The sequence below is a fragment of the Zingiber officinale genome, chromosome 7A, assembly GCF_018446385.1.
Source record: "Zingiber officinale cultivar Zhangliang chromosome 7A, Zo_v1.1, whole genome shotgun sequence".
Classification (NCBI taxonomy): Eukaryota; Viridiplantae; Streptophyta; class Magnoliopsida; order Zingiberales; family Zingiberaceae; genus Zingiber; species Zingiber officinale.
The window spans coordinates 16,838,383-16,853,340 of NC_055998.1; the positions used below are offsets into that span (position 1 = coordinate 16,838,383).

General features: G+C 40.6%; 1 long non-coding RNA gene across 1 annotated transcript; it reads left to right on the forward strand.

Annotated features, from left to right (window-relative positions):
- Positions 1 to 5,221: 5,221 nt before the first annotated feature.
- Positions 5,222 to 6,431, forward strand: LOC121999948. Its single transcript, XR_006116854.1, has 4 exons — positions 5,222 to 5,395; positions 5,497 to 5,798; positions 5,886 to 6,001; positions 6,370 to 6,431. It is a non-coding gene; the product is annotated as an uncharacterized LOC121999948 (long non-coding RNA).
- Positions 6,432 to 14,958: the final 8,527 nt, after the last annotated feature.

The window sequence follows — 14,958 nt, forward strand, 5'->3', positions numbered from 1 at the left end:
AGATTCTGTGGCGTCGGGGGTGACCATGTCATTTGCATCATGTGCAGATTGCATTAATTATGATTGATGCATTTGGTGATTGCATATGATTGACATGCATCTGAGTTATGTCTTTTGTCTGACTATCTTTATATGCATGTTTACGATCGGTTTGAGCCTCGCGAGTAATCTGATTTAATTGATTATGCATTTTCTTATTATTCTTGCTATAGACTGTACTTTATGCCTATTGCTGGTTACTACAGTTTATTTCAGCTATGCATATCTGTTATTCTGTTAGGAGACTATACCGTAGGTTGTATGGCTAGAGAACTGTACTCTTGATCCCATGGTTTAGGAGACTGTACCTTAGGCTATTACTGGTGGATATATATTGCTGTACATGTCTATTGGTTTACCTGCTGAGTTCTTTGAACTCACCCCGTTGTTACCATTTTTTTTCAGGTTGAGGCCGTCGGGAGATATTCCAGTCGCTAGCCCCATTAGCGCGAGGATTTTCTTTGTCGGATTTATTCTGCTTTTGCGTCTTATATACTGGTATTGTGGGTTTGTATTGTGGACTTTATGTCGAACCTTTGGGTTTGCTGCTTTTGTTTTCCGCTGCAGATTTTCACACTACTTCGTGGATTTGTTTTCTTCGTTGTAGTGGAGTATGATGTACACGTATATCTTTGTTGGTTTTATATCGTTCTACCTTATTAAACTGCGTGGATTGAGTATATGTTGAGCTGTGTGGAATATGGATATAAACTGCGTGGTTTGTTTCTTATTTGTACTATGTTGTTCCGGCCGAGTGTGGCCGAGGTATAGATATATGTATACTGAGATTCATATTGTCCGCCGTACAGGGGAGATGCTGCCGAAATTTCTTCGGACGGGGACTACCTGGGGCGTGACAATTTATTTGGTATCAGAGCTAGGCTCACGATACTTGCTCTTTGTTTTGGATTTTCAAGGTTTATCTGATACCAATTTATTTGGTATCAGAGCAAAGTTTTGCGATACCTACTTGTCGAGTTTCGGATTTACGAGGCTTACTTTCGTAAGCATTTCTCGGTATTTCGGATTGTACGGATTTTCGTCGATTTTATCGTTTCGGAATTCCGAGGTATTTTGACGCGGTTTTATTGGTTCTATTTGGGGCTAAGCAGCGACAGGACATCTCCAGACGGCAATTTGGTAAATTAGGTAAAATTTTTCAGTTCTTATACCTGTAGTGATATTTGGGTAACATTTCTTTACAGATATGCCACCTACACGTGTACCGGCACCGAGACGTGGGCGGCCACGTAAGAGGCCGTTAGATTCTCCTGAGACAGAGTCTTCAGAGAGGTCTGTAAGGGTTGAGCCTGTCCGTCAGGGGCAGACTCCGCAGGTCATTGTGGGTACGGGTGCTTATCAGACCCCGATAGCTCCGACTTCCAAGGTACCTACCTCGACTGTACCGCCAGTAGTACCTACAGGGTACTCGGCACCTTCTCTAGCCATGCCTACTGCGTACTCGGTACCACCACAGACATCTGTGCTGGTTACTACATACTCGGTACCTGCACCAGCAGTACCGGTTACATCTTACCCGGTACCGCCCATCGTACCTTTAGTCGTCCCTACTTATGCCTACTCTGTCGTTCCACTAGTGGTTCCTACCCTGTTTATGTGGCAGCACCAGTGGTACCTCTTCCAACCTATCCATCAGTACCACCCATAGGATCAGCTCCAGTGGCTCTACCTAGTTCCGCAGCGATCCCTACTGGTATAGTTGCGGCACGAGCACGGATCCCAGCCTTAGCCGAGTCGATGAAGAGTCGATTCACATTATTCCGCGGGGAGACTGATCCGAGCATAGCTCAGTCCTGGATTGAGACTATGGAGCGGACATTCTTTTATATGGCTTGCTCCGAGTGGGAGAAGGCCGAGCTAGCTGCTTACCACCTGCGAGATGGGGCAGAGATCTGGTGGGACACACAGCGCTCGATTATAGGCGAGCAGCCTGTTATATATACGAGATTTAGAGAGGCATTCGAGAGTCAGTGTTTTCCCCGCGCGTATCAGATGACACGTCGGCGGGATTTCCTGAGTCTTCGACAGAATAACCGCTCAGTGATGGAGTATAATGCCGAATTTAACCGGTTGGCCAGATTCTGCCCTGAGTTAGTTGCCGATGACAGATCTCGTATGCTCCAGTTTGTCCAGGGATTGGACGGGCATCTTCAGCTGAAGATGTCTGGTTTTGGTTGTTCATCATACACCGAGACACTGGATAGAGCTCTCATGATTGAGTCTACTCATCAGAGTGTGAACGCAGACAAGAAGAGGAAGCAGACTGATCGGACTTCCGGACAGAGTCAGCAGCCACAGACTACTGGGCAGCAGCAGAGAAATCACCCTCAGATGGGTCAGAGTACTTCTAGGTCATCTGGCCGACCCCAGAAGTCAGGATGCTGTTCATCAGGATGTTCCCGGTCTTCTCAGCAGAACCGGAAACAGTCTACTGGTGACTCTTAATGCACTTGATAAGGATCCCTAGATCACATCACCTCTGCATGCACCCTGGGACAGTCAGTTTGCTATTATTGCAAACTGCCTGGGCACTTGAGCCGAAACTATTCGCTGAAGGCTCAGCATGTAGCGTCCGGAGTTTCTGTTCCGAGAGGACAGTTTAGTCAGTCCAGGAGATCCGCAGTTTCTTGGGTTTGGTTGGATATTACCGACGATTTGTTGAGGGTCTCTCCAGCATTGTTATGTCATTGACACGTCTGACCCGGAAAGGCGTGAAGTTCATGTGGTCAGAGGCTTGCGAGACTAGCTTCCAAGAGCTGAAGCGGAGATTAGTATCGGCACCAGTTTTGGTTTTTCCTTCTGGTGATGACGGATTCATACTTTACACAGATGCATCTCTTCAGGGCTTGGGCGCTGTTTTGATGCAACACGGTAGGGTGGTCTCCTATGCTTCTCGTCAGTTGAAGGAGCATGAGAAGAACTACCCAGTACATGATTTAGAGCTAGCCGCTATTATCTTTGCTTTGAAGATTTGGCGACATCATCTTTATGGTATTACTTTTGAGATTCTTACTGATCATAAGAGTCTCAAATATATTTTCACCCAGAAGGAGCTCAATCTCCGACAGAGGAGATGGATGGAGTTCCTGAAGGATTATGATTGTACTATTAGCTACCATCCGGGTAAAGCTAATGTGGTTGATACTGGCGAAGTCCGGAGGACTTTAGCTTGTCATCGAGTTCTGATCGCGGACTTGATTCGAGGATTCGCGAGTTGGGCCTTGAGGAGGCGAGGGGACGGAGCGGTATTCTTGTTACCATGGTTGCTCGGTCGTCGATCGGGATGAGGATTCGAGAGGCCAGGAGATCGGCATTCTGATTCATTAGCGACGGATAGCTTCCGGACAGATCGAGTTTACGAGGCGATGAGGGTTGTTTATTTCGAGGCGATTATGTACCTCGGTCTCACCCGTCATGGAGGAGTTACTTGGAGGCTCATCGTTCTAGATTCGCTATCCACCGGTGGGACCCGTATGTATCGTGATTTGAGGCGTTCTATTGGTGGAATGAAGAAAGACATCGCAGATTTTGTAGCTAGATGTCTTGTGTGTCAGTAGGTGAAGACCAGAGACCTGCTGGATTACTTGAGAGGATCCCTATTCCCGAGTGGAGTGGGAGCACATTACTATGGACTTCGTGGTTGGTTTGCCTAGGACTGACGAGGCCGTGATGCGATTTGGGTAATCGTTGATCGATTAACCAAATCCGACACTTTTAGCGATCCGGAAGACTGATTCGATTAGCGAGTTATATTGTCGTGAGATTATTAGATTACATGGTGTTCCTTTGAGCATCATATCGGATAGAGACCCACGGTTCACGTCCCGATTCTGGCAGAGTCTGCAGCAGGCCTTGGGCGGCATTCCATCCGCAGACGGATGGGCGATCGAGCGGACTATTCAGACATTGGAAGACTTGCTGAGGTCTTGTGTCATGGACTTGGAGGCGATTGGGAGGACCACCGCCATTAGTGGAGTTTGTTTAACAACTATCATTCGGCTATCCGGATGGCACCGTTTGAGGCGTTGTATGGTAGGCCTTGTCGTACCCCATCCTCGGGAAGAGGTTGGGAGGCTCGATTAGTAGGACCTCGAGAGCTCGGCGGGATGCAGTGGTTCGCACTATCGAGACGGAGGATGTCGAGGCCCGGGCCGTCGGAAGAGTTATCTTGATCGAGCGGAGACCCCAGGTTCTCCATTTGGTGATCACGTATTTCTTAGAGTTTCACCCACGAAAGGGGTGAAGAGATTTGGTCTCCGAGGTAAGCTAGCTCCCCGATATATTGGACCATTCCAGATCTTGGAGAGGATTGGAGCAGTAGCTTACCGTCTGGCGCTACCACCATCTCTAGCTGGCATTCACGATGTATTCTATGTATCTATGCTGAGAAGATACGTATCCGATCCGGCACATGTTCTGTCAGATATATCTGTTCCTATTCAGCCTGATGTTACTTACGAGGAGGTTCCGGTGCGGATTCTGGACCATAGAGAGCGTCAGCTGCGGAACAAGACTATCCGACTGGTTAAAGTCGGATGGCAGCATCATTCTGACGAGGAGGCTACTTGGGAGCTGGAGGATACGATTCGAGCCCGATACCCTCATCTCTTTACTTGAGGTATGTGGGTTAGAGTTTCTTTCAGCATTTATACTGTTTGGTTATATTATACCGTGGGCTGTTGGTTATAGCGAAATTTGGGGACCAAATTTTTATTAGTAGGGGAGGATGTGAGATCTCGGAAAATTTAATTAATAGGGTTATTTGATAAATAGCCTTATAGAATTTTTCCGGAATTTTTAGAAGTTTTCTGGTAATTTTTCGGAGCTCGTACGATGAGTTTTGAGGGGATTAATTTCGAGCGCGGATAAAGCTTGTTTGGGGATACCGTTTAATGGAGGAAATGTTTTATTTATAAAACATTTTCATTTTCTTTTTATTTCTCCCAAACGCCGAACCCGACCCTCCTCTTCACTGCAATTTCCTCTTCTTCCCCGACTCCCTCTCTCGGTTCCTCCTTGAGCCGAATCCTCTCTTCTTCCTCTCGCCCGATCTCTCTCGATTTCTCTCGCCTTCGCCGCCGATCCTGAGGAGCTCGTCGCCGGATCTTGACGGTGCCGAGGAAACCAGGCTGCCTTCGGCCGAGGGGTCTCTGCTCCAGTGGTTCTTGCGGCCGAACGACGACCCTTGGTGGCTAGGGCACGGTGAGGAACAAGGTTCGTGTCATCTCCCAACCTACCGACTCCCTCGTCCATCTTCCTCTAGTTATTCATGGAGCGATCTGCGTCTTCTCTAGCCGAATCAGACAGTGATGCCATCGGGAGGTGATCTAGAGAGGTAAGGCTTCGTTAGATTTGTGTTGATTCATGGATTCTAGCTAGATTAGGGTTCTTATTTCGGTATTGACTCGTCTTGTGCTGGATTTTTCTCCCGATCAGATTGGTCCTCCTCTTCTTGCGGCTGAGTGGGGAATTCGGTTGAAGAGGTTGAGACCAGTGAGTGGTGCTTGGGCTGTAGGGCAGAGACTTCAGGTGTTGATGCTTGATCAGTAGTCTTCCTGCTTGATTCCACTGTGATCCAATTGATTTCCAGTGAGGTTGAGTGTCCTGTGGATCTGGAATTGTGGTTCCGGCAGCACCTAAACCAGTAGCTCCTTTGGTTTCAACAATCAACAGCGGTTGCTAATTGAGGATCCTGTCTGGTCCAGCAGATCACTTTGTTTTCCAACAGCTCAATTGAGGTATGTTGAGGAGTAATTGATACATGTTGTTGAATTAGGATTGATGTGTTGAATTGTTGATTCTTGATCCGATTGAATCCAATCCAGTGAGGTTCTGTTGCTGTGATGCTGGAGTTGTGATCTTTGAGGTGTATCCAGCAGCTTTCCCTAACCGACAGCAACACCTTTGATTGTGATCTACTGGTGATCACCTTAGATTTGAGGTAAGGAATAGGATAATTGATCTTAGTTGTAGATCATCATGTAGTTTGGTTATTTTAGATGGTTATGCCTGTTGTGGATGAATTAGGGTTATGTTGATTGTGATTAGATTTAATTGCTTAGATTAAATTAATGGAATGATTAGGGTTAAGACAATTAACCCTAGTCAACTATTGGATTTAATCTAAGATTGGATTTCTAATCTAATTGGTGATTAGGGATTAGGTAACTAACCCTAATTAACCATTAGATTTAATTATGTAGATTGAGGTTGTGTGATTAGGGTTTTACCCTAATTTAGTTTTAGGGATTTTATTTAGCTATTCATTTGGATTTAGCTAAATAAAATATTTATACGTGTTTGACACAGGACGCTGATTCGAGACGGGCGTCTCGACTTCGGATTTGGATTGACTGTACCTTCTATTGGAGGCGGGTACCCTCTGACTTATCTTTTGATAATGTCTTATGATATGTGTAGCTTATATATATTTACTAGTGGTAGATAGTAGATTATTCTCCCCCTTGGTCTTAGCTAGTTGATACCTATCACATGCTTCATCTGCTAGTTGCTTTACTTCAGGATTGTATATTTTATCTCTTGCCATGTGTAAATAGGTTCATAGAGATGCATATCTATAGTGCTCTACTCTACTAGATTAGTTGCTTTACATGTGTGATACATGCTCTTGGATTCATGATACTTACATCATTGTTATATGTGATGTCTTTGGATTTATGCTGTTTATATCATGGTTATATATGTGTCTATCTGTTTGGCATCTACACATATGGAGGATTTGTTCGGTATGACATATATCGCATGATTGCATGTTGGGCGATTGATGACTCCATTATTGTTGAGCTCGTCGGTAAACATCGACTGCACACCACGCGTGACCATTCGTGGTAGTGGCACAACACATGTGGTGTGAGGTTGTAGTGGTGCTCATTGGAGGCTCCCATGGGTAGTGTGATAGGCGTGGTAGCACACCGGGTTCCTCCCGACATTGTGTCTGGGAGATGAGGCGTGGCGCTCCCTCATAGTGAGGTTGGAGGATAGGTGTACTCGGTGCATCCCGTCCACTGGTCACTCTTGTAGTGGCTGACGAGTGTGTGTCAGCCCTACCCAGCGGTCTCACCATGTGTGAGATGCTACTGGCGTCGGGGTGACCATGTCGACAGATTGCATTAATTATGATTGATGCATTTTGGTGATCGTATGATTGACATCATCTGAGTTATATGCTTTGCTCGACTATCTTTATACATGTATGTTTACGATCGGTTAAGCCTCGCAGTGAGTAATCTGATTTAATTCGATTATGCATTTTCTTATTATTCTTGCTATAGGCTGTACTTTATGCCTATTCTGGTTACTACATTTCAGCTATGCATATCTGTTATTCCGTTAGGAGACTATACCGTAGGTTGTATGGCTAGAGAGCGATAATTCTGTAGTAGTAGGCCTTTGTGGTTGGTGTCTTGGTGGATATATATTCTTTGCATTTTACTCATTTTCTTTGACACCTGAACCATTTTTTCAACAATTAGTGATATTCCATCGCTAGCCCCATTAGCGCGAGGATTTTCTTTGTCGGATTTATTCTGCTTTTGCGTCTTATATACTGGTATTGTGGGTTTGTATTGTGGACTTTATGTCGAACCTTTGGGTTTGCTGCTTTTGTTTTCCGCTGCAGATTTTCACACTACTTCGTGGATTTGTTTTCTTTGTTGTAGTGGAGTATGATGTGCACGTATATCTTTGTTGGTTTTATATCGTTCTACCTTATTAAACTGCGTGGATTGAGTATATGTTGAGCTGTGTGGAATATTGATATAAACTGCGTGGTTTGTTTCTTATTTGTACTGTGTTGTTCCGGCCGAGTGTGGCCGAGGTATAGATATATGTATACTGAGATTCATATTGTCCGCCGTACAGGGGAGATGCTGCCGAAATTTCTTCGGACAGGGACTACCTGGGGCGTGACAAGATTCAGGTTTAGCTTTGGGTTCAACTGATAGACATTCTCTGGATAAACTTCTGGGCTATGGTGAGTCACTTGGACATCATTAGAGTAACCATGCCTTCAAGGTTTTCCAAATAGTCCTATCCACTGGACTTAGTACAAAACCTTGGTCTAACTGATTAGGATCCATAAAGGGTAGCTTCGGTCAGTTCCACTTAGCCAAATGCACCAGGTCGAAGCCATATCTTCCTAGACATGCATAGACTAAGCTTCCCTAACGTACTATCATCCAAAACTTCACCAGTACCATTTTTCAAGTTAAACTTGAGTCCCCTTTCTAATTGGTCCTAAGTACCCTGCCGGGTAGTTTAGTTTGGGTTACCCTTCCGGATAAGTTAGTTTTAGAGGTGCCAGCTATTTTGGAGTCTCCCCCTAAATTATTGGCCTTTTAAATTAATTTTTAGTTTTAGGTTTATGTCTATTTCTTTTATAGTTATACTTTACTTGATAATAGTCTAAGTTTTGGTGAGTTTTAGTATACTTGGGTTTTGAATTTTTTGGTCTAGGTTTGATTGACCTTACATAATATATTTTGTCTTTAGGTATGTAATATTGATTAAGTCCTACTTGCGTGGTTAAGCATGCTTTCGGAACCCAAGCTTTACTAGTTGGTTTGTGTTGGGTTATTAACGATTTAAATGTTTTGTTTGAACTTGACTTGTAGCCAAGTCCAGTTTTGTTGTAAGTTACTTTTTGGTTATTTAAAATTAGATCCAAGTTTTTGGATCTACTTGTAAATTTTTCTAACATTCCTTTTAAATTGTTAATTTCTATTTTTAATGAAGAATTCTCCTCCTCAAGTGTTAGATCTTGAGTTGGATTGTTATTCGTGATTTGTTCCTTGTGATTTTGATTTTCTTCAAGGAGCATCTATCTCTAAGTTGCATCTTCCAAAATTTATAGAGAATCTAACTATTGATCTATCTCTTCCAATGCATCTTTCAGTTTTTTAAAATTTCAATGTTAGATAGTTTTCTCTCTAAGTTTGAAGTTGATACTGTTGATACAATTTGCACTAACGATCTAACTTAGATTTTAATGAATGATAAGTAAGTTAAGTTAGGTATTATCATGATCTAACCTGTTACCGAGTGTGCAGAGTTGACTAACTTGACGGGTCAAGAAGACCTGACATCAGGCAAGAAGTCCAGTCAGGATGTACGATTCCCAAGTGGCAAAGTTCAAATGTGGGATTCTGGTAGGAGGGAAGTCCGGATGTGTGATTTAGGCAGAAGATCGGGATGTTTGATTTTTGACAGGAGGAAGTCCAGATGTGCGATTCTAGCAGGAACACCTAGTGGGTCAGATTGACGACAAGGAGGTAACTTGACACACGGTAAGTGAAGGTAAGTCACTGGAGGAAAGTGACTAAGTGAGGACACATCCCGATTGAGGGGGCAGTAGGTGCCGGTCCAATTTAGGTTCATTTTAAAAACCTAAATTGAGATCCTGACTAAATCTTGGTCTAGAGGGCAATGTCTAAGTTATAAATTAATCATATTATTATTATACTAACTTTATTTTATAGATTAGATATTATCATGTTGGACTAACCTAATTTGCAAGGTAAAAGGAGCAAAAAAGCCTCGGGTGAACAATACCTGAGGTGCCTTCAAGCATTGTGTAATGACCCAATTTTCCTCATTAGGAGTTCTAAAAGTTCTTAAAAATATTTAGAAATATTTTAGAAATATTCTAGAGATTTTTAGAGTATTTTTATGTAATTTTTGGAGGTCGTTTGGTATTTTTACTAAACGAAGGAAGTTTCGACAAAAAAATGTCCAAGCCAAGAATTGAACCCACGACCTTTGACTCGGTCAAAACCCGACTGACCAGGTGGGCAAACGGATTTTTCTGTTTAGAAAAGGTAGCGAATTTATTTAAGATAGTTAATAGAATATTGGATTATAAAAGGGATAAGTTGATCTTGGATTTGTTTGTTTAGAAAAGGTAGCGAATTTATTTAAGATAGTTAACAGAATATTATAAAAGGGATAAGTTGATGTTGGATTTGTTTGTTTAGAAAAAGTAGCAAATTTATTTAAGATAATTAACAGAATATTGGATTATAAAAGGGGATAAGTTGATGCTCTGTTTTCCCGTGACTTAAACCATTCTCTCCTTCTCTTCTGCGTACGATGGCGGAGCTCGGGCAGAAAATGAAAGGGAGTTAGGGTATCATCTCCGGCGGCCGGCCAAGGTCCTAGATGCCCTTTTTGTTCGGTTGTGAGTCCAAGAATCAAGGTAAGTGCTTCCTCACCTGCAGTAGAGTAGCTTCGGATTCGTGTTGGCTTCTCGTTTTGATTTTTAAGGGAGTTAGGTTTTGTGCTTGCTGCCGTGTGTTCCAAGGAGAGAAAGGGGATGATTTGTATAAGTTTGAGCATGTAGTTTGGATTCCTTTGCCTCTATGATCAAGTACATCAGATTCAGACATGTTTAGATTTGGGCATTTGTGTTCGATCAAATTGTTGCACTGTCCTTGTGTTTAGTTGCCGTGAGTTTCAAAGAAGGAGCATGTAGGGGGTTGAGCACGTTGAGCATTCGGTTCTTTATGACTTTCTGCCGTGGCATTCAGTTTCAAATTTAGTTTGATGCATAAAGTTTCAGATCTAGTTTCGTGCATGTTTATGCTAGTATAAATGCATTCAGATTTACTGTACATTATGTTTTTATGTATGCAAATTAGGATTGGCATGTCATGAGTTTTATGCCTTAGTTTGGGTGCATGAGTTATAAACAGATAGTTTAGTTCTAGTTCTTAAAGTATGCAATTTTAACGTTCTACAGATTTAGTTTTTGTATAGCACCTTAGTTTGATTTTTCCTTGCCGTAATGAGTTAGAACAGCCCTTTTGAGCATATTCCTGGGCAGTTATATATATGTTATTTATTTCAGGATTTTAGAATTGTTTTCCTTTGTATTAAACCTGTTGTAGCATGTTTGAAGAAGTTAGATATGCTTTCTTTTGATTTGTCTCTGATATAGCATGCTTATAGAAGTCAGATTTTCTTTCCTTTGATTTAATCCTGTTGTACATGCCTATATTCTTTTAAGAGTTTAAGAAAAATATAAGAAAGATAAAGAAAAGAAAGAAGAAGGCCAAGGCCTTAAGTAGATCCCAAAGTCAAGACTTTAGGGATTTTGGCACACAAGGTGCTAAAGAAAATGCCGAGGCATTATATAGAAGTATTAAAAGATAACAAGTATTTTACTTTTATTAGTGACACTGTGCTGGACTCTCAGTTGTCCTTGGGTTGGGCTCCCATAGTCGTCCCTAGGTTTAGATAACCTAGTAGTAACGACGGTCGACGACCAGGGTCGCCAAATGGGTCGCCGAATGGGTCGGGTCGTTACAAAAGTAAAAGCACAGTTGCTGGGCCCAAGAGAAGTTGATTATTATTTTGAAGTATTATAAGTATAAGTTTTTGAACAAGTAAAACGAGTTTTACATAAACATAAAGTATTAAAGATTAAGTTAGAACAAATGAAATAAGTTTCATATGGTTCTAAAAATCAGTAAGTTTAGTTCCTTATTCTACCATGTTTATCTAGTAGATGAGTAGTTTTCATGTTTACCTATTAGATGAGCAGCATGATTAACTATTAGAATTACATGAGTAGATTCCTTAGCTTTTCTTTGCTATTAGTTTGACATGAGCAGTTATGTTTATGCTTTATTTCTTTTTAGAGCATATAGTTTCTAGTTCTTTTCGTATACATGCACATTCGTGATTTTGTGAGTTAGATAGCGCTTACTAAGCAAATTTTGCTTATAGACTACACTTCCTCTTACTGCAGATAAAGGAAAAGAAAAGATTTAGCAAGGAAGGCGACAAGGTGGCGCGGATGGTGTGTGATGCCAGGACTATGGAAGCCTTGGGACTTAGTTTAAGATCTTATTAAGATTGCCATTTATTAAGAATGTATTAGATGAGTCATTTAGTCTTCCGCTGTTAGTTAATTGTACGTTTTGAGTTTTTTTTAGAGTTTATGTATTGATCTTTACATGTGAACAACTCTAATTAAGTAAAGTTAGTAGTCCAGTAGCGCTCCGCCCTCGCAGACTAGTAGCGAGGAGGGTGGGGGGTTACACATTGGAAGGCGCCTTTTAATGGATAGAATTCAAAATGAGTCGACGATAAGGAGCGATGAGTTTGGGATAGATTTTTGCGTATGGAAGGTGCCTTTAAGGCTATGTAAGGTGCCTTCCACACTCTTTATAAGGGCTCTCGACCAAGTATTCAAGAACAATTCATATACGAGCTTCTACTATTTACAAAAGTGTTTGGTAACCAAGCTTAAGTTCTGTACTTAATTTCTCTAAACGGAAAGTGTAGCTTGTTACACTCTTTTGATTCTTTTTTGTATTTGATCCCCTCTTCCGGTGGTTCTAGAAAAGGTTTTAGTGGATTACCTGTCGATAGGTCTGCGTGTTAGGATGTATACTAAAAACCTAGCTTTTGGTATAAACATTTATTTAGAAATAAGAATCACATTGGTCAAATGTCTACATTTATGTTAAATGTAGTTGTTTAATTAATTTATATTGTAGATAACATGGTGTGTGGTGTCACACACAGAAGATCATGTTATCGGTTCTTTATAAATTATAAACAGTTGCTCACGACTAAGATGGAAAGGAACAAACCATTGGAATAGTCGTAGTGTAATTAAGTATTAGTTTATCTTGATTAATAAATTACACTAGTACACTCTAAGTGTATTGAGTAGGATCATTTTAGGTAAGTTCTTTTTATACTGACTTGATAAAAGAACTAGACCTTAGTTATTATGGAAGTGAGTGCTCTTAATCCTAATATAATAACAAGCACATATATTTAATATTTATTTCTTTAATTTATCAATGGGTGAGATTTAGTTCGATAAATCAATAAGCCAGATAAGTTGGGAAATGATATCACTTATAGTGTGTGTTATTGATTATAGAAGGAAACTGTGTCCTAGTGATCTAGGTTGATAATGTCCTCAAGAGGAGCTCATAAGGATTGTCATGTTAAACCCTGCAGGTGGACTTAGTCCGACATGACGATAAGGTTGAGTGGTATTACTCTTGGACTAAGATATTAATTAAGTGAGTTGTCAGTAACTCATTTAATTAGTGGACATTCGACATCTTAAACACAGGGAGACTAACACACTCATAATAAGAAGGAGCCCAAAATGTAATTTGGGATTGGTGCGGTAGTTCAATAATAATTCTTTAGTGGTATGAATTATTATTGATGAAATTAAATTATGTGTTCGGGGCGAACAGGGGAAGCTTAATTTCATCGGGAGACCAAAACCAATTCCTCCTCTTAGTCCCTATCGTAGCCTCTTGTATATAGAGATTTATACCCACCACATACCCACCTTCTTACCCATCCTAATGGGGCCGGCCAAGCTAGCTTGGAACCCAAGCTAGGGTCGGCCAAGACCAAGTGGATGAGTCAAGTTGGTGGCCGGCCAAAGCTTGGGTCCCAAGCTTAGGTGACCGGCCACTAGAATATTAAAAAGTATTTTTATTAAAATTATTTCTTATGTGGATATCATGGTTTTAAAAGAGAGTTAAAAATTTAAATCTTTCATTTTATAGCTTTCTACAAAAGATTAAGAAAAGATTTCAAATCTTTCCTTATTTGTAGATTAAAAGGTGGATTTTAATTTTGAGAAAACTTTCCTTTTAAACCATGATCATAATTTAAAAGAGAGTTTTAAAAATTAAATATTCTCTTTTATTAGTTTCTACAAAAGATTAAGAAAAGATTTGATATCTTTCCTTATTTATAGATTGAAAAGAGATTTTAATTTTTAGAGATAACTTTCCTTTTTGGAAATTATCTACATGTTTAAAAGAAAGATTTTAATTTATAAAATTTCCTTTTTATAACCCACCATGAAGGGAAAAATTATTGGAGAAATTTTTTATAAATTTCCGGAAACAAATTAGCAAGTTTTAATTTTTATTTTAATTAAAACTCTCCTTGTTTTGGGAAAATAAGTGGTCGTCCATGTAATAATAAAAAGGAAAATTATTTTTAATTAAATAAAATGTTCCTTTTCATAGCAAAAGAATTAAGGAAGTTTTTAATTAAATTTCCTTATTTGCCAAGACCAAGGAATATAAAAGAGGAGGTAGAGGTGCCTTCATGGGAACAACTCTATTCTTATTCTTCCTCTCTTTTTCTTCCTTGGGGTGCCCTACCCTATTAGTTTTCTCTTCTTCCTTTTCTTTCTTCTTCATTGGTCAGATCTTGTAAATTCATGGAGCTTGAAGATGGCCGGATTTTAGCATGGAGAAGAAAGAGAGAAAGGAAGCATCCCTTGGAGCTTGGTGGTGGTGGCCGAACCACATCTATTCTTGAAATATTTGTGGTGGTCGAATCTTGCTTGGAGAAGAAGGTTGTTTAGGTGGATTCTCATCTCGGTAGATTGTTGCCCACACAACGTCCGGGATAAAAAGAGGAATACAGTAGAAGAGCAAGAGGTCATTAAAGTTTACAAAGGAAGGTATAATTAGTAATTAATTTCCGCATCATACTAGTTGTATTTCTTTTGTATGAATTCCAAAGATAGAGGCATTAGATCTAGTATTTCGAATTAGTATTTCGAATTTGTGTTTTCTTTGTTTTCGAATTTGTGATTCGATTGTTCTTTTTGGTTCACATAGAGTTATTTAAGGAAATTAAATATTAACTTTCCTTAAAAGGCTTTGTCTAGGCGGTGGTGGTTGCTCCCATATCCAAGAAGGTCATGTGCCTCACCATGCAGTCCTGGAAGCCAATTTTAGAAATTAATATTTAATGAAATTAATAACATAGGTGGATTTGAATCAATAGTATTAAGTTCCGCTTGCGATTCAAATCTAAACCATTAAGAACAGATAAGTTAAATTTGGAATCAATGATGTTAAGTTCCGTCTGTGATTC